Source organism: Ylistrum balloti, unplaced genomic scaffold (genome assembly GCF_031769215.1).
Source record: "Ylistrum balloti isolate Yb309-2 unplaced genomic scaffold, AGI_CSIRO_Ybal_v1 Utg369982, whole genome shotgun sequence".
Lineage (NCBI taxonomy): Eukaryota > Metazoa > Mollusca > Bivalvia > Pectinida > Pectinidae > Ylistrum > Ylistrum balloti.
This window is the reverse complement of record NW_026782069.1, coordinates 157,937-178,592: the sequence shown is the minus strand read 5'-3', so window position 1 is coordinate 178,592 and position 20,656 is coordinate 157,937. Positions and strand designations below refer to the sequence as shown.

The window sequence follows — 20,656 nt, the reverse complement described above, 5'->3', positions numbered from 1 at the left end:
TGAACGTGCTGTTTATTATGACAATGGCCAGGAAGTAGTTATCCTTTCCTCTACAATTACACCCTCATCCCAAATTCCACTGATTGATTTTTACACAGCATCACATACAGTAGGCCGATATACCAGGGTAATGCTAAGGGTGTTCAGGCATTAAAGTGCAATATTTGTCACAATTACTGTGTCAAATGGCATCCTAATATTATTAGCTAATGAATAATTTTTCATGCCTTCAATTGAAATTTTGTTTAAAAAAAGAACGTGAAAGAACGGGAAATTCTTTTAGTGAATTAATGCAGGATACTGTTTAAGTCTAAATGGTTGATGTGAGAAAGTGCCCTAAGGGTCTTGGACTATTAAGGAGGTAAAAAAAAAACCCACAAGAGATAAAGTGGGGCTGTTACTTCACACCTAAGTCAAAATGATGAGAAGTATTCAACTTGAAATTTATTTCCTTCTATTTGAAACAATATACCTTTTTGTGAGATGTTTTAAAATCACAAACAATTTAGTTCTAATAACTGTGATCTTTACTGGTAAAGATTAATTGTTAATGGTCCACTTTATAAAGGGATTCTAATCAGAGGCTGACTTTTGAAATTCCTGTGAGAGGTGGACTTTATAAGAAGGTTATTGTGAGAGGTGGACCTTAGATGAAGGTTATTGTGAGAGGTGGACCTTATAAGAAGGTTATTGTGAGAGGTGGACCTTATATGAAGGTTCTTGTGAGAGGTGGACCTTACAGAAAGGTTCTTGTGAGAGGTGGACCTTATAGAAAGGTTCTTGTGAGAGGTGGACTTGATAAGGAGGTTCCTGTGAGAGGTGGACCTTACAGAAAGGTTCTTGTGAGAGGTGGACCTTATAGAAAGGTTCTTGTGAGAGGTGGACTTGATAAAGAGGTTCCTGTGAGAGGTGGACTTGATATAGAGGTTCCTGTGAGAGGTGGACTTGATAAAGAGGTTCCTGTGAGAGGTGGACTTGATAAAGAGGTTCCTGTGAGAGGTGGACTTGATGAGAAGGTTCTTGGAAAACTGGGCTTTATAACGCAGTTCTTGTGAAAAGTGGTTTGTTAAAATAAGATCTCCGATGATAGATGGTCGTCTGTCAAATTTTTTATCAGTGATACACAAAATAAAATGGTATTTCAATAGTTTTTTTAATGGGTTTTTAACTGCTTTTAAGATCAGGACAACTTCTGAAGTACATTTCTACAGCTGATCATTTTGTTTTTAACAGCTTAAATCATAAATCATGTTTCTACAATTGTTGTAAAGTTTACAATCACTCAAATGTGGTCTCCCATCATATGTGAGTGATTTACCCTTTTAAAAGGTCTCCAACACAAGACAAGCAATTAGTCTGAAATACATGTCTTCTTTCGTCCCCACAAGTCAACCCAGTACTCCAAAGTCTACAAAGGCTTTCAAATGCTTCAGACAACTGTTTGGACCTGAGTCTGTAGATTCCAAATCTCTGTTAAACCTACTTTATTTGGATCACTCTAACAGTTACATAGACACTGGATTGAATGTCCATTGGGACTCATGAATATTCATGACATTATTTAGTCATGATAAATGATTGCAAACATTTGATACCATTATTATTATCTCCCTTGGGTATTGTGCTACATGGATTAGTAACTATTAAACATGGGGCTACTTCATGTTGGAGTAATTATCCACAAATTGCCTGGACAAACAGTAGACCTGATAGGGAAGTGTACACACGATAATTTGCTTATGTTTCACCTCTCTTTATCAATGTATTCGTATGATTGAGTTATCTAAAGCTGTGAGTATTACACAAGACAAGCGTTTCATCTCTCACACTTTATCTCTAGTAACTAGGTCAAATTTGTCCCTCTATGGTCATGCCATGAATTGACACCTCTAATATGTTCAAAAGGTCTCAGAGTGTGAAAATGATGAAATACCTCCATATCTTGGAGACCCTACCTGCAAATGTATATTGTAAACCTTAAGAATAATACAAGCTAGCAAATTTCAAGAGTTCAAACGACCAGGAATGGTGACCAACATGGATTCAGTGATGTACTGAAATAAGCATTTGTATGAGATTTTTGGACTACAATAACTTGTTTGACACTGTCACAATTGAACATCATATTGTGTCCCTGATAGAGACAATGAGTACAGAATCACTAAGGCCCTAAACCACCATATTGTCTCTAATCCTAAACCCACTATATTGTTTGTGATCCTTAACCCACCATATTGTTTCTGATCCTAAACTCACCATATTATTTCTGATCCTAGAACCACCATATTGTCTCTGATCCTTGACCCACCATATCATTTCTGATCCTAGAACCACCATATTGTCTCTGACTCTAGACCCACCATATTGTCTCTGAACCTAGAACCACCATATTGTCTCTGATCCTTAACCCACCATATTGTCTCTGAAACTAGACCCACCATATTGTCTCTGAACCTAGAACTGCCATATTGTCTCTGAACCTAGACCCACCATATTGTGTCTGAACCTAGACCCACCAAATTGTATCAGAACCATGACCCACCATATTGTCTAGATCTACTATAGTTTTGCTGACCTTTGAAACCCACCATAGTGCCCCTAAAGAAATCATTCTGTCTCTGCTGTATTAATGCATCAGATTCAGGTCTATGTGCCTTTCCAGCTGATGCCTAATATTCCTGGTCAAATGTCCATTACATACCTGTACAGACAGCCTGTATGGTCAGCAGTTCTGACCTCAGCTGTAAGGTCAGTAGTACAGATCATTTATCAGCCTTGTCTACTGAACATTGTAAATAATTTTAAACATCAGGAAATAATTGCTTGTCTGTCTGCACAGATATTTTCTGGACATAATCATAAATGAATCTAATTTGACCCAAAAAAACTCACAAAGAATGAGTTTTAGAGTCACGGACATGTTATGATGTAGACTAACATAGCTGACATTATAACAATACTGGCCATCTGTACACCAACGGTACTCAACATATGTTATTTGTACCCAAGGACCTCATCAACAGTCAATTATTGTCTGACACACTTGTTCAACCCATTTGATAACTCCCAGTCTGGTAATCTCAAGGAATACTCATTAAAATTAATTAATAAAAAAATTTCTTTTCAAAACAATAGGAATAAACCCAGAAATTTTAAAGTGTTCACTGAACTGAAAAGATTTGAAACAAAATTATGGTATTTCGTTTTTGAATACTGAATGAAATGTAAACCTGACTCTTTGTATATTTTTAGGCTGTAGATCCACTGATCTTGAAAATGATATGTCATTCATGGTGACAATTATTAGGCAGGCATTGAAATAACCCTAAAGAATCTCGCCCTTCTTGTTTACTTAAAGCTACTTGAACCCAGGTTTAATGGGTGAATCTATTTTTCATTATTCAGTTTTTATCATTTAACCCTGTCTAGCATGGATCATAATGTGCTTTCTCCACTCATCATGGTAGACTGTACTGCCAAGTGTGGCCGATACCATTGAGATGTCGACCTTACTCAACTTTCACTTGCACCGACTGACGAGTGGATTACTGGAGCAGTGGATTTTATCAATACGTAACTTTATCACAATCCATTGTACAGTAAAATACAGCTCCATCCCATCCTATAAAACTTCTGTTCTAACATAATTTTTCTATGGTTCAATTTGTCATGATTTTACCAAAATCGGGGATAAAATTGATGTCAATTAGACTGAAGTCATGAAATAAACTGATAAGTTATCATTTTTTCGCAATTTTATTCTATCCTCACAAACAGAACCTGTCAAAACTAACTGCATTTATATACCACTAACACGACACAAAACAGATTCTAACGATCAAAAACAAAGGAATTTACACACTTTACCGTCACTAACACCAATCTGATACCAAATGTTTTCAGCATTGTTTTGTTTAGGTCTCCCCTCAAAGAAATAACAACCCCATACCTCACTTGCCCCTACTGTAACACTGCACCCTATTCCTACACCGTAATCGCTCTCTGTCCAAACACAACACCAAACCTTGCCAATACTGTGCAGATCCTTCTGAATGCCATGCACCTCTGAAATTCCAGCATTCATACCCCAACCCCCCACCAGTATTTTTTATCTGTGGGTGATGACTGACTAATTGAGTTTACAATATGTTTCCATGATATCTGATGTTCTAAAAAACATTAAAAGGATTCAGATGAAGATAGAGAAACTAAGAAACATTTGATTATATTTCTTTTTGTGAAAAAAATAACGAGTTTGGAATGTTTTTTGTTTTGTCAAGCTGTAGATGATTAAACAACCCAGGAGAAAAGAATCAACTTCACATCACCGTGTGATGATGTTTATAAACATTCCAGTGAAAAGCTGACAGAGAAGTAGGTGATAACGCCCTCTGAGAATAGTAATTATCTTTCATTTGTCTATTTAGTCACACTAAACACAGTATCTAAGTAGTACTGGTCAAAGCTTTGATAATGGACAAAACCAAAACAAACATTAGAAACTTTCTCAGGCTAGAGGGAAAGATTCCCTATGTCAACACTCACTGATAACCTGCAAAGATATTTTCTAAATAATGGTCATAAATGTTTCAGATGTTAAAGAAAAGATCAGATTTTCTTCTAACCTTATCTCTGGCTCAAAGCAATGAATGGAGACCTTAAAAGAATCCTAATTTAATCATTCTGATCAAATCTGACTTTTTCATTATGACACAGAGAATGCTGAAACCATTCTTTTCTACCTTCAAAGAAGCAGCGTTTGTGTCAGTGCTCCTACTTATCCAATCTCGACTGTTTAAATATCCTATATCATTGAGATATATAGTACGAACACAAAGAGCTGTGCTAAACAAACAGTCTGTATCATTATATTACCCATTTGTATCACACAATATAACACTATACTTAAAACATTTATATGATCTTGGACTCCATCAGAAACACAATGTAAAACATCCTATGTCATTATGTATGAATTAATTGGAAGAATTGAATCTCCACAGAACGGACCATTTGTTTACTTTCAGGAAAAGTAAAGAGTTTTGCATGAGATCAACGAGTGTCTGACCTTTATTGAATATGTACATGGAGTATAGAGGGATGTGTTGACACCAAACTGTTAGCTCTGTTCCGATGTAATTGTGAAATACTTAAAAAAAATCTATACAAAACATCCCCAAAAAATTTAGCCCTTCAGGAAAAAATGCCAACTTGTTTTGTGCTTGTATTCAATAAATCTATTCTGCAATAACAGGAGAGAATTTGGAATGCTTGTATGTAACATTGGCAATGTTTAATTTGGAATGCTTGTATGTAACATTGGCAATGTTTCACATAAGAATTACAGAACGTTTATCATAGACATTTTATACGCTCTACAAATAAATATTTCTTGTCTGAAAGTATTTATTGTTTTCACAACTTCAAAACCACGAGAATAAAATGCAACAAATAAAATTTCAGATGAATTATCAGCGTATTGTTGAGCTATCTATGAATATTTTTTACTCTGAAATAATGCCTTTGATAAAATCATGAAGGAAAGTGATATAAAATAATTAATTTTTGTGAGGGATATATTTTCATGGGTACTCTATATCTACATATCCATACCCACAAAATGATACAGGGATGCGGACATAGATTATAGCACCTGTACTACTGGATTCTGTGAGATTAAATCACAAAGTCCTAACCAAAAAAGGATATTTTGGGGAAACAGCAAAATTGGAATTCCACAAAAATATCTGATTTTACAGTACTCACAAAGATTTTATGTCAAACAAGGTATGTATGATTCTGATAATTGATATAAACTAAACACCAGAGATACAATCATCAAGAATTAAGGGTTTGATATGTATATAAACATCATGATCTTTTCATTTTGTATCTTTGTCTTCCATTATAGGTTACAAATTATCTTTATAAATAATATCCAAGCCCAAATCTTTCATAAAACAATATAAATAAATAATAGGATGGTTTAGTACATTTCCTGTACACTGATCCAAACTTCCTGCCAGTCATTGAACCAGACATCTCATCTATGACTTCTAGCTGACCTCTAGATACTACGTACTAGGAACCAGGAACTACAGACACTGAATTCTCAAAAGTTCACAACATCGAAGTAAAAAACGCTGTGAGGACACGAGCTTATGTACTAGGATGCAGGTACCAGGAGAAAATTTTAACTTAATTTTCTTTCTAGACGTACCAATCATTTTTGAATTTGGAACATGTGAACACAATTATGTAAGGTGCACACTGCATGATTCATGACTGGTAATGTAATACTCTGGTAACATAGTGAAGATTTTCAACATTTGAACCTTTTTTAGATAAAGATTCTGATGAAATGTTACAAGTCGTCTCGCAAAGCTTAATTATTTGGGAGCAAAAACTAGAAATTGGGTGCAGAAATATCAGTTTTTTAAAATTAGGTTGACAGAAATGCCACAGGTGTGACTAAATCTACTGTGTCATCTGTCAGTGCTGTTGGTAAGCTATGTTCAGTGTGTTATCCAGAATCTCTCTTAATAAACAGGTGTATTTGGTTGTTAACTGGTTCACAGGTAATATGTTTTTTGGCCTTTGTTCCTGTTACTATCATTTCAGACTGAAATATGATGGTAAAATGGTGACTATAGCTTCAAGAGGTTTTGTTATCACTAGATCTTGGATATTTGAAAAACATTTGTTTACATCGTCTTCTGTTTGTAAGGGAAAATACTCAATGTAAAATTATTTTTATTGAAATGGAGTTTCCTCCTCTGGGAATGCTTTCTGAATTTGTACTACAATCTACATGTAAGGAACTGATTCACTTGATGGATTTTTTGTAACCTTAGATAAAAAATGATAACAAATCTGTACCTGAGCTAAGATTGTATAAATTCCACAAACCAGGCTTGTTAAACGTTTACATTCACAAAAGAAACAGTGTAATATAGACATTTTAAACAAATTTCAAGATGGAATAATTAAAAATTATGATGATGATGATGATGATGATAAGGTTTAAATACAACTGATGCTGAAAGGTGTAATAGAAAAAAAACAGTGGAAATATTATCTAAATAGCAATGTGCTAAGATATGAATGCACTAATTGCTGTTTCTGTGCATGTTTTTATATAACAATCATTCTGTATGTACTGATAATCCAAAAACGTATCGTGGGCTTGTTTTAAATCAACTTTACAAGAAAAACCCTGGAGATAAAACTGCTAACAAAGTACAGCTCTTTTAACAAATTGAGGCATTGGAGTGCAGAACTTCAAGCACCATTTAATTCCAATTAAATGGAAATTGTTTTACGCTATTCAATTGTTTGTTTGGTGGTCCTGTTGTATAAACAAAATTCTGTCATTTGAGATGCTTCATGCTGGTCGAGTAATTTAATTCCACAATAGTGGTTTGAAATCTAGACACAGACAGAACTGACTAGAAATGTAATTTATGTGAGAGACTTACTGTAGAGCTAGGTGTGTGGGGCGAGGTGCCATCGTAATCCACACATCTCTGATCTGAAAGCGATCATCCGGACATGACACTTCTAGATTGACCTACAACAACAAAAAGATATTGACAGTTTAAAAGATTCATGATTCTCGGGGGAATGCAGGAAATTAATGTTCTGTGACGAATAATGTTGGAACTGACACAATATATTGTGGAATGTGAAAATAAGCCTTTTTAATGATGGTTTTAGTCTGTAGAATAGAAGTTCAAAAATCAATGACTTATTCATTTATCAGTGATGGATGTTTACATTTCATTGTAGTGCATTCATGGTATAATGAGTGTCACTGATCGTCATTTATCATCGTAATAATACACCCACAATATAATGCACTAAACTACAAATAATTCTGAGATAATCAATAACAAACAAACAGAGAAACAATTTTTATGTAAATTATTAATGGATGACTGTAAAACTTTTCATTATTAATAAACACAGGCAGCGCTTAAATGGTCATGCAATGTTTGTAACAGGTGATTACATTTTCTAAACTATAATGCAAACATTTTTTCTGGTTTAATATCCAGGACATTGAAATTCAGATTTTTTAGAGCCTTCAATGTGATCAGGGTGAAACATCTAATACAAATTATGATTTTCTGAAAACAACTTGTTTGATTGGTCTGGATTTCTAACCAATCAAGACCTACAAATGCAGATACAACACACAGCTTGACAATTTGTCAGCATTATTTTTTTTTCAATTCAATCTTTAATCAGAGCAGTATTGAGAACAAGAAAAAAAATCAATTATTTGACGTCACAGTATAATTATCGACCCATCTTCCACTTACAAGCATCACCTATCTATCAATGTGGTATTTCAAGGCTGAGGTCTTAACAGACAACATGTTGTTATACAACTTCAATCACTTTAACACATTATCAATTGCAACAGTAATCAGAAAAAAATGGATGTGTCATCTCATATCATTACACTTCGAGCAGTTTCTCCAAGAATATTGGTAACCATGGTAACTTCCCAAATGTGTCACTCCACATGTATAATTGTCTCTGATACAGACATATAGCTTTAATTATATATGACCATGGCACCAGGTTCGTGAAAATGAAAAATGCATCTTCATAATTATTTTCAGCATCCCAAATCCTAACTTCCTTGGCAATAAGATTTCAGACTTGCTTGGCAGCAGGATTCCAGATCCCTTTGGCCACCAGAGCCCAAATTAGTCTAAGGAGTTCACACCCCCTTGGCCTAATAGTCCTGACTTTTTTGGTCATAGAAATCCTGGCCTTTTAGGCCTTAAGAGTCCACACCCTTAGGACATAGGAGTCCACACCCCCTTGGTCATAATAAAGGAGTCCAAACCACTTACTAACCAAGGCAGACTGACATGCTTTTTGTTTTAAGTAGGAGTGACCCTGGATATGCCATTATACAGCCATCCATAGTGTAAAGTAGTTCAGCTCTATGTGGAACTCCCAGAGGCTAACACCGAAACTTCATCAGAAAATGTTATGTCTTCGACAACTCCAGAAATAGCCTAATTGAATACAACAACTGTGCGTTCTGCTTTAAGAAAACAAAAGCAGACACTCACCTTGTTGGCCATTTTTTCCCCTGACACAAATTCAAATTAGTGCTTGACAAGTCTTAGCTATGTAGAAACATTGGACATCAAAGTCTCCTTGTATTACTGAATACTGACTTTAACACAACAAAAGCTGTCAACACGCATAAAATCAATATCAGCACACGCTTAGGACAGGCCAATGTCTTCATATGTTTTATGTGTTCATCACTATCCGTGTTTCAACTCAGTAAAGATGATCAACTTAACAAACCATACAGAAAGGACTGGCTTTTGTCATTATATGTTTTATGTTCATCACGATCAGATTTAAAAATTCTCAAATTTAAAGATACCATAGCTATCTAACATAAACCCTATGTTATTGTTGATGGGCCACACGAATCAATCGCAACCATCCATTTGTTCATATTGTTGTTCTCAAACTGTAAATGACCCTTTACGTGAAGTAAGAAGTAACATGCAAACCCCATAGTTTACATATGTAACTTCTTATCCCACAATGAGCCCTGAAACATAACTTCTGAATCTTTAAATTTTTCGGGATTACAACAATTGTGAAGTAAACAATATACATGATATCAATCAGTATTGTTGGGCCCCGATTGAAGCATCCAAGGTGTCTTGCTATAGCAGGAAAGTTGAGTGAAGTAAGACCAACATGTCAGATGTATCCCAACCATACCTTTCTGTGTGCATTACCAGAGTACCATCTCTCTACATATGTATCAAGTCTTAAAATTGACAAATTGGGTGATACACATATAGTGTAATAAAATGTAATTTGTCTGGCCTTTTTGAGAAGTAAGAATTTAAAGGAAATATTGTCTTGTACTTTGGTCTGTGAACAGCTCATTATATAATAATAAACATTTCCCATTAATTCTTAATACTAGTGTTAACAAATGGACCCGTTAAAAATTAACACCTCTTTTGTGTGATAATTTCATAACAGGAATTTGAGACTTTACAAGCTAAATGAAATTAATACTAGACAAAAGAATGATGTTCCATAATATAATATAGTACCCTTATTTCTACTGCATCACTGTCTCATTTACTCCAGTTACACCTAATGACCTTTCACGGCCAATTAGTTTTATGTCAACATTTCTGAAACTTAAAACATTTTAGAAGGACAGCACAGCTGCTTAATTCATTATTTAGCTCTTCACTATCTAATTCTATACTTTTACAAAAAAAGGTGTTATTCACTTATGTGTCTTTTGTACAGTCATAGAGCCAATGGCAGTAAGACTTGATGTTATACGTGTACTCAGGACTACAATAATAAGACATTGACACATCATACTCAGTGTTCAGTGAAATGTACTCATCACAGATAATTATATCCTAACCAGGACTTTAATATACAACAAACTAACAACATAGTCAATAATCAATTACAAATCTGACACGTGAGGCTGTAAGTCATGCATGACAAGAACAAAGACATGTAGATTACATAGGTATGGTCCAGTGATTCTCACGATAGCCAATCAACCTTAAGGGTGCTGTGAGATTACTAGAGAGTTCAGATCTAGTGCGGAGGCCTCATGAATTTTTAATGAGCTAGATTAAAGCTATCGCGGCAAAGTAAAATCTTCTGCCACTGGACCTAAAAACATGACACATGCGCTGCAGTAGCTACTGGTCAGAGCATCTCACAAATCAGCCGTAGGTGTCAACACTGACACAGGTTCAACGGGGCTAGATGGATGTCGGAGGATGATTGAATTAGTAGCCCGGCCATATACCACCGGACTCTCAACATGACTCTAACCTGCAGGACAGGATGATTAATCCAATCAACAAGACATGCAATGCTTGATAAGGTCATATTATGATGAGGACCATCAGGCATTTATATTCTATAGCACTCACTAGAGGTCTGAAATATGCAAATCAGTATCAGATGATTACCATTATCCATATTGCACCAAATCCATTAGAAATATTAAAGGTGATGGAAATTACCAAGGAAAGCTTTGAAGGTGGTGAAGGTTATCACCCTTAAAGCACATCACCTTATTATTGATTGTCTCAGATATGATGCAAAATTCACATCAAATTTTGATTTGACACAAACCGAAACTTCTTCAAGCACAGTTCAAAGAGACTTCAACGAATGTCAGTATTACATGGTTTTCAGGTTAATGTGGAACTGAACTGTACATGTTTTTACTGTAAATTACATGCACCTTATTCACAATTTTCCAATGAAATTCCATCGTTAAAGTTGGATACAACTAAGAGGACTATTCCAGAGACAAAAATATGTCAAGCATAATTCAATTTTGATGAGAAAAATCTGTAGTCATAAGACAGAGACATCCCACAGTGTTTCCTCATTGTTTCCAGTTAATGAAGACAGTAGCTCAGCTTGTTCTCTTAAACTTTGGATTAAAATTTGGGATCCAGTGGAGAAAGCATTACACATCTTTAACTCTGTCTGATCACTTCAAAGGCAGAAAAAGCTACATAAAATGCTAACTCTGTTATCAGTCTCTAACAACAACTGAATATCTACAGAATCACATGTTCTGTAGTCCAATACATTGTGTATTCAACAGAAATCGTAAGGTCACAGGTATGTTAGGTTCATGCTGTAAAGTAAAAGGTCAAGGTTGTATTCCTGTGTTATATAAAAAGGTCAAGATTATAGTCATTCGATCAGAAATCTAGGTTAAGGTCAGAGTAATCAAAACATTTGGTGAAGGTCATGATCGAACATTTAGCAACAGGTCAAGGTCAAAGCCATATATTTAGAAAACAGGTCAAGGTCACAGTTATATATTCAGTAATTTAGATCAACGTTAATCACCTGTTTAGTAATAGCTAGGCCAAGGATCAATCATTCACTTTAGTAAGTATGTCAAGGTCATAGTTATCCACTTATAGGGCATCAAGATTAAAGATCGATTTGAGTGATATCTGATAGAACAAAGGCAACAATACACAGAACAGAGTGATAACTATTCTATACATGTATAAAAATAGTCATCAGATTTACGAGATATCAAACACAATGATACATCTATAACAGCGTAGGATTTCTAACACATTATCCTTCCTCTATCTACCAGTATTATCTCCGCATCCTCGATCTAAATCAAATTCCACTCCAGAAATAAGTACCAGTACAGCAATCAAAGGATTACTTGTATCAATTAAATCTTTTACAAAGCCATCACAATATCAATATGTTTCAAACATTCTAAGGACTAATGCTGCCAATCCTCATCGTAAAAATGTTTGCTTTTAGCAAAGATAAATGCTGTATAGCAGGATGACCTGACAAATGCTTGCTTGTGCCAGGCAGCTCTACCATTCCTTAAACAATAGATGACCATTCACCAAGGTAAACAGATCTTCTGACAAATCGCTTCAACTAGAGTTCTAACATCAAAGGGTAGTAGTTGATATGATAGATATAGAGACAAGACAAATTTGTTTATCATCCCATCTGAAATATTCAAGCAATGCATTACAACACATTCTGGTAAAGTATTAACAACCGAAAACATTCATGCAACATTTCTTTCATTGATAAATAGGTTTTCATTCATCAATTTGTTGGTCTTTTCTTGGAAAATCATTAAACCTGTGAATAAATAATACATTTACAATTGTAATTCAATTTATTTTTGTAAAATGTCGAATAATGTAAACATTTCAAGGATATTAACAAGAATTAGAATTTGCTTGTTTTAGATTTTTTGTAAAATTTACATTGATATAAACCCTGATGTGCCTCGCATGTCAGGAGTAGGCTTCCCAGTAAAGTGTTATTGACAGGCATTTAAAACATTGAATGTTTTCAGATCTTGATCCAGGTAGAAACGTTGACCCTATCTGAACAATCTGATCAAGATCACATAAGCCGTGGATAGGACGTACACTGATCGCGACATAAGTTGTCGCAGAGGATCATCACATAAATCACATACACACCGTCTCTGCTGTCGTCACGGCGTCACGTCAGGCGATCAGGAACTTTGTCAGCACGAAGCAAACCATTCCTATAGCTCATCTGAGTCTCCTGATCAGCTCCAATTTATTTTATCTCTGAACTTGTCAATGTTAAATTCCCGAAAGATATACTCTCCATAAATGACAAGTTTACGGGTAATTTATGAGGAAATGTAGATACAAAAATGGCCTGGGAACGTGGGATACCAAACTACCATTACCATCCCTAATGATGAGGCTATATCAATGTCAACAGTGTATAACAACAACCAAAATGGCCTCAGTAAACTCAGAGTTAAGCAGTCTTTAAGTCGGTTTAAAACCTTGGACAAAACATAAAAGCAAGTTTCTGAGATCATGGCAGCCTCGCAGTCTACATTAACCAATAGATTGGGATAGATTTAGAACGACATTTTCACTTACAAGACAAAGTACACGATCATCAAACTGATTTAAATTCTTTGAGTCTAGAGTAGTCCAGCTCATCCTCGCTACAACTAGGCATAGGAGGTGACCACTGACCAATATAATCTCTTCCCTGACCTTGGAGCACCCTAATCCTGTTAATGGGGCTGTAGAAATAGGTAATGAGGAAATCTAATGGTCACTTCCTCACAAGAGATGAGATGACCATGTGCTGATGAGGTGACCAAAACTCTGATAATCAATACCATGGACAGCTATACCAAAGATTTGGTGATCAAATCGTGTTCTTTCCCAAATTAATCTTCTTTAGTAGTTAATATGTATGATAGATCCGACTGTATAATCAAGGATTACATTACTATTGTAAGTGCTGTATTTGTATTAACTGTAGTATCTTGGTCTCATCATCTACAGGTTTTATAGACCAGGCTGTAACCACAGTGACGGGGACTCGGTTATGGGGACTACGTCTACAGTTTACTGTGACTATGATATTGACCTGTTGCTATGGATATCTACTGAATGGATCTTGTCTACAAAGCCTATAGCACTCAAGACAGAATAAATCTGGAGACTGACCGATTGAAAAATCCAGGGATTCCAAATGAGTGGTTAAATGGATATTTACCAGACAGAAATACGATTTGATCATTTTAAAACCATCAAAACTGTTGGAAATTTACGGGAGAGTAAGTTGTAACCATGAGCCATCGATTTGCCTGATCAGATGATTAAAGGTTCGCTATGATCTGATGATCCATCTAATGTCTTCCGATGAACAGGAAATGACCCAATTGGGCAGATACGTCTGGCACGCTCTCAGCTGCCCCGGATTACAACGCTGATAATTGTAGTCTGTCGATTGGAAGACTGATGTTAGTGCAGATATGGTCAAGACTGATTGGTCAAGATGATTGCATTGGTCAACTCAGGATGATTATATTGGTCCATTATGGATGCTCGTATCATTTTAATTTAACTTCCAAATATAGCCATTCATTGATAGAGTCCCAACATTACCCAGGGACCTAGTTTTAATTTAATTACCAAATATGGCCATTCATTGATAGAGTCCCCACATTGTCCAGACCTAGTTTTAATTTAACCTCCAAATATAGCCATTCATTGATAGAGTCCCCACATTGTCCAGACCTAGTTTTAATTTAAGTTCCAAATATAGCCATTCATTGATAGAGTCCCCACATTGTCCAGACCTAGTTTTAATTTAATTACCAAATATGGCCATTCATTGATAGAGTCCCCCTATTGTCCATGGACCTAGTTTTAATTTAAGTTCCAAATATGGCCATTCATTGATAGAGTCCCCACATTGTCCAGACCTAGTTTTAATTTAATTACCAAATATGGCCATTCATTGATAGAGTCCCCCTATTGTCCAGGGACCTAGTTTTAATTTAACCTCCAAATATAGGCATTCATTGATAGAGTCCCCACATTGTCCAGACCTAGTTTTAATTTAACTACTAAATATAGCCATTCATTGATAGAGTTCCCCTATTGTCCAGGGAACTAGTTTTAATTTAACCTCCAAATATAGGCATTCATTGATAGAGTCCCCACATTGTCCAGACCTAGTTTTAATTTAACCTCCAAATATAGCCATTCATTGATAGAGTCCCCACATTGTCCAGACCTAGTTTTAATTTAACCTCCAAATATAGCCATTCATTGACAGATTTCTCACAATCGGAACCAAGAGCTAAGTAATAAAGTATAGCCCTGTGTGCTGGTGGTTACTTAACATGAAATAAGTGGTCTCCTCTGGTCCACAGAATGGTGATAACAGTGAATAAGGAATGCCCAGTTATACACTAAATCAGACATGACAAGCTGCAGGCTCTTCCTCACCTTTATATCTATCTAAAGCACTTAATACAGTGGAAAAGACGAGGAAAAACTACTAAAGGCAACAAATGTATTCTTTTTTTATTCACTGTTGGACCTTGGTTCTAGGAAATGTATTTGCCTACTCCAATTGTAGTTATAAGACATGTTTAACATACTGTAAAATAAGATATTTTCCTAGGGCCAAATTTTTGTGGTTTTTTAAAAAAATAATATTTTCCTGAGCACTGGATTTCATGGACGAATATAACTAAGTAAATCGACTTAGACTAATAGTAACAGTTCATGGACATATGATTTCATGTATTAGGAGTACCCTTAAAATCTACGAAAATTAATCCCTCACCAAAATTAATGATTGTACAGCAGTGAGCATGTTACTGGGCAAGGATATCATGGTGTTTGTAAAAGACAAATTGTTCAGTGACCCTTTTTCTAGTCTTCCTTAGGCTGTAGGTACAGCTGTTTTAATGTTTAACACAACAGTGTATAGTCTGTAGAATGTATATAAATATGAAGTCCAGACTCCCTAATTGTTTATATTAGCCGAAAGGACCACAGCTTTGATGTAGGCTTTGAAAATAGCATCAAACTTGACAGAAATTATTTATTTAAACTTTAGTTTTGTTTAAATTTAAAACCTTCTATCTTTGATCTGTAATATTGGAAAGTAATGAAAGCAGAACATGTTAGAAGAGTAGGTGTTAAAGTATTGCCCCAAGACAAGCTGACAATGCCTGTACAGTATTGAGCAGTGGATTTTAATCACACCATCCTGTTGAATACTTCTCTCCAATCCCTCCCCATCACATTCAACAATGGCCGTCCAAATCTTGGTTGTTTGTAAACAAAACACAGACTTTGCTGAGGTACAATGGAGGTACAAATCTTGTCAGTACTTCATCAGTAGACACCATGTTCTAACAAGCTCTGTCCTCCAACTTATCAATGGAGGAAAGAAATGATAAAAGAGCAGGAATTTGTCATTATACATTCATCATCAATTGGTGTTAACTTACAGTGACCTTGACCTTGAGACATTTAGCACCACAAAGTACTGTACAACTACCCTAATGAAAGGACACAGGAATGTTTGACACATTTCTCTCTACTAAATTGGAATCAATGCAGTGTAGCATGGTATAGTGAAACATGGAGAAATGAACAGGGTCAAAATACCATAATGGTGAAATGACCCCCCCCCCCCCACCCATCCCCCACTCCCACTCCCACCCACCCCTTCCAACCCACCACCACCAACACCACCCATGAATCCTCCCATGGTAAAGTGAAGTCACTTTATACTTTGTTTTTAATCTATGTTTCTTCACTTAATTTCTTATCACTTTGATTCATTAAGTTCCTCCAAACATAATAAAACTGAAAAATAACAAGGGTGGTGAAATTTAGGGTCGGGCTGGGCCATGGTAAAGTGAAGCATTCACTATTTTTGTGCTATTTCACTTTTTTCACACTCTTCTCTCTTGAAATCAGGAATGATGAAATACCAAGAGATCGTTCTGTATTGTGTACGCGTGAGTGATGTACAAAGTGAAACATAAACTGCAATATTTTTGAGATATGTGCTTGAAATGATTGTATAAAAACAGAGCATGTATATATCAAACCCTATCAACTTTGCTGAAATGGAGATAAATGTGTGATTTTGAGAAAATACTGAAATCCACAAATATTTTCTCTTTATACATTTAGACGATCATTCTAGAACTGTTCTAAAATTCTTTTGCACACATCAAATTTGAAGACGCGAAACAAAAAAAAAAGGGGGAGTCCCCGAGTTTTCATGTTTTAGTGTTAAACTGTGTTCTCGATAAAATCCTGTCAATAAATAACGAGTAACAGAAAAGCAAAAACAGGAGGGATACCATTAGTGGTTTGAAATACATCACTAGCTGTCTTATAATTATCTGTGTTACTTGCTCAATTCAACCAGAAACAATTTTCTCCATTTTTCTGTCAATTGAGTGGAAATTTTCTTTAAATATTTTATGTTTAGATGTAATTTATAACATGTGTGATTTGTAACACTGTTTTGATACTGGTTACCTAATATACAGGCAATACTGTTAGTGATTTACCATGACGAAACAGAAATATCTCTCTTTGATGTTCTATATATCTTTTGTACTATATTTTTTTTTTTTTTATATTAAATTGCCAGGAATTCAAAATACGAAAATTTCTTTTCATCTGCAGACTCAGTGTATGAAAGATGTGCATATTGAGCAACATTACATTCAAACCACGTAGACAATCACCTGATATTGTACCCCAAATGTGACCCAAATGACAAAGATGTCATCACGACATGCAGACACAAGAACTTCTGTACAAGATTTGTGTCGATTGACCAGTTGATGGTCTCATTTCAATACCTACTACAATATACTGCATAAACATTTAACATATAAACTTTATTTATTTTACAACAAAACAACCTTTAAGCTAATATTAATCACCCTACTTGCTGGAGTGACTGAAATAAGGGGTCACATTCTAAACGCTTGAGTGATTACATCCTACTTGCTGAAGTGACTGGAATAAGGGGTCACATTCTAAACGCTTGAGTGATTACATCCTACTTGCTGGAGTGACTGGAATAAGGGGTCACATTCTAAACGCTTGAGTGATTACATCCTACTTGCTGGAGTGACTGGAATAAGGAATCACATTCACTTATTCAGTCATATTCCTGAATCTACATCCACAGGCAAAATGAAGGGCTAAACCATGCTTACTCAATAAAATACCATTGACAGTAAAGTCCAATGAGACCTGAACTTCGGAGAAAGTCAAGACACCAAAGTAAACCCAGCGTATCATTAAAATGATTCCACACCAAAACAACTGTTTAAAGAAATACCAAAGCAACAACACAAAATTTTTGCAAATTTAAGTTGAAGCTTTGAAGAAATTTACTGATGACATTCTGGCAATGTATCTTAATATAGTTGTTAAAGATGTAATGAACCATTAGTCATTACGATTTCTTACTGATGTCAGCACCATCTACACGGGCTTAATGCTTCTACAACATGCACGCTCACACATAACAGAGCTCTACGTATTTAGAATCAATACGCAGCTAATTGATCCAGAGAAATAACGATACATTCCAAATTTATTGAAAACAATAACGAAATCAATTTATATTCTGATTATGAATCACCACACCTTTATTTTGTTATAAACAAAACCATACACATTTTAAGGAATATATTCATTGTTCAGCTATTATCTGACCTCTGTTGTTGGGTGTAACATTTCAGTATACAATTATCTCATTTTCAGTTTGTCACTAGACAATTTTTAAAATGTTGCCTTTTGAAATCTCTCTTTTTTAGCAGTATTGTTGGTGTGGAATATATCCCCATTCATACTCAGATACCTATGATCAATGATCACCGTCAGATAATACCAGGAGAGTTTTTTAAATTGATAAATGTACATGATTTTCGTTTGTACACAAATATAATATGGCCTTATGATCAGTCTTGTAATTTGTATGAGAATTGTCCACAGATGATGTCTTTGTGTTCCTCTTGACAATAGCAATCTTCATGTAGGCGTAGAGAAAGAAGAAACAAACGTCTTCAAGCAAACTGAATAACAAGCCATCCACAGTGTTAACTGTGTCTGCTCCACTTGCTTCTAACCATGGGGATTTCATTACTACAGATATCTCTCTGTGTGAGACACGGTAGTCACCGATTCAGTAGTCACATGACATTGTTTGGACCTATAAGTCCTCCCTAAATTTATTTAGTACAAACTTACAGTGGTAACGGGAGGCTGATTAACAAATGTTACACATTGATAATGTAACCTACGTCGACTCAAACCATTCCAAATGTGATCTCACATTAAAAGCTATTAAGAGTCGTTAGATTATACCTACAATTGAGCGTTACACCTACGACTCTGGTGAAGGATCGTCATCGTCAGATCAATGAAATCAATCAACACTGCCCCAAATAGTCCTTACAACATGACCAATGAAATCAATCAACACAGCCTTATATAGTCCTTACAACATGATCTAATACAGCAATATGTGTATGTTCAAAAGGCTCTCAATCATAGAACCCTGCAATTAAACCTTTAGCGAAACTCTACATTACCGATTCTAATGCTATACACTCAAGTTCCTCAACACAGACAGAGGAACAATTGTACACGATGCCGGTCGATTGGGACCAGCATCGGAGTATTAGTAACGATTACTCAGGCTAAAAACTACATCAGACCCTACAATCCAGTCTCATATTGATACGAGGAGGAAGACGGCCCTCGATCGCTGTGTACTGTAACACACTCTATACTGTGGGGAAATTCTGTTAACTTTTTTATCTGGAAACATATTTAATAATCAATGTACATTTCAAACTGCTAAACAAAATTTGGAACGATTATACAAGTGTTAAAGTCATTGTCTGTAGACAGATGACACTTATATTGAAGTGCATTAAAAGCTAAATATGTTACATCTCATGTTTACATTAAATCATGTTGCTCTAAAACTTATTTACTGTCCTTGTAGTGCTACATATCCTTTTACAAAATTATTAAACTTTTTTTATGACATTCATAGCCTTATGATTTCATTTTTATGCTATTGACACCCCATAAACCAAAATAGCAACAAAATAACAAACTCCATAAATGCTGTGTGGTTTTACACTTGCTTGTCATATTGTTATCATGATGTAATAGATACTATCTGTATGAGAAATATACCTTCATTCCCAAGAGAAACACATCATAAAATTATCACAAAAAAGAAGAAATGAAATAAGTAACTGATGGATCTATTCAATAACTTACTGTAAAGCTGGTGTCACTGAAATCCCTAATCCTTATCAGTGTAACATGAATTTTTTAATCCGTATCCGTGTGAATTATTTAATTGGTGTCAGTGTTACCTTAGTGTAAATCTGACGTCCCCCAGAGTTTCACCAATATGAGTACGCTCATAACATCACTCGTCCACCAGATCATCACCATCAGTTTTACTCCAGCGTAATCTCACATGACACCCCCTGAGCATACATACACACGAAGTGTAATACAATTATAGCACCGGTAAATTCCCAGTTATCGTCCAATCATTACCAGTGTTATTCCATAGCGTGCAGTCATCTACACTGCGTAGTGTACAGACGGTAATTAATGTCCAAGGGAACAGCCATTGTTATCGTCCAGTCATTCCAAGTTTTACTTCTCTATAAATCTGCTGTCGCGCCCCACAGTGTGTTCTTACATCGATAACAAAAATAGTAACATCTCTG

The 20,656-nt window shown here is 35.4% G+C and overlaps 1 protein-coding gene across 1 annotated transcript in view; it reads right to left on the bottom strand.

Annotated features, from left to right (window-relative positions):
* Positions 1-20,656, bottom strand: part of LOC132547837 (D-glucuronyl C5-epimerase-like) — a 70,370-nt gene that overhangs the window by 14,316 nt on the left and 35,398 nt on the right. The window contains exon 3 of the mRNA XM_060211641.1: positions 7,479-7,570. The gene's annotated coding sequence lies outside the window, so the exon portion shown is untranslated. The remainder of the gene's footprint in view (positions 1-7,478; positions 7,571-20,656) is intronic.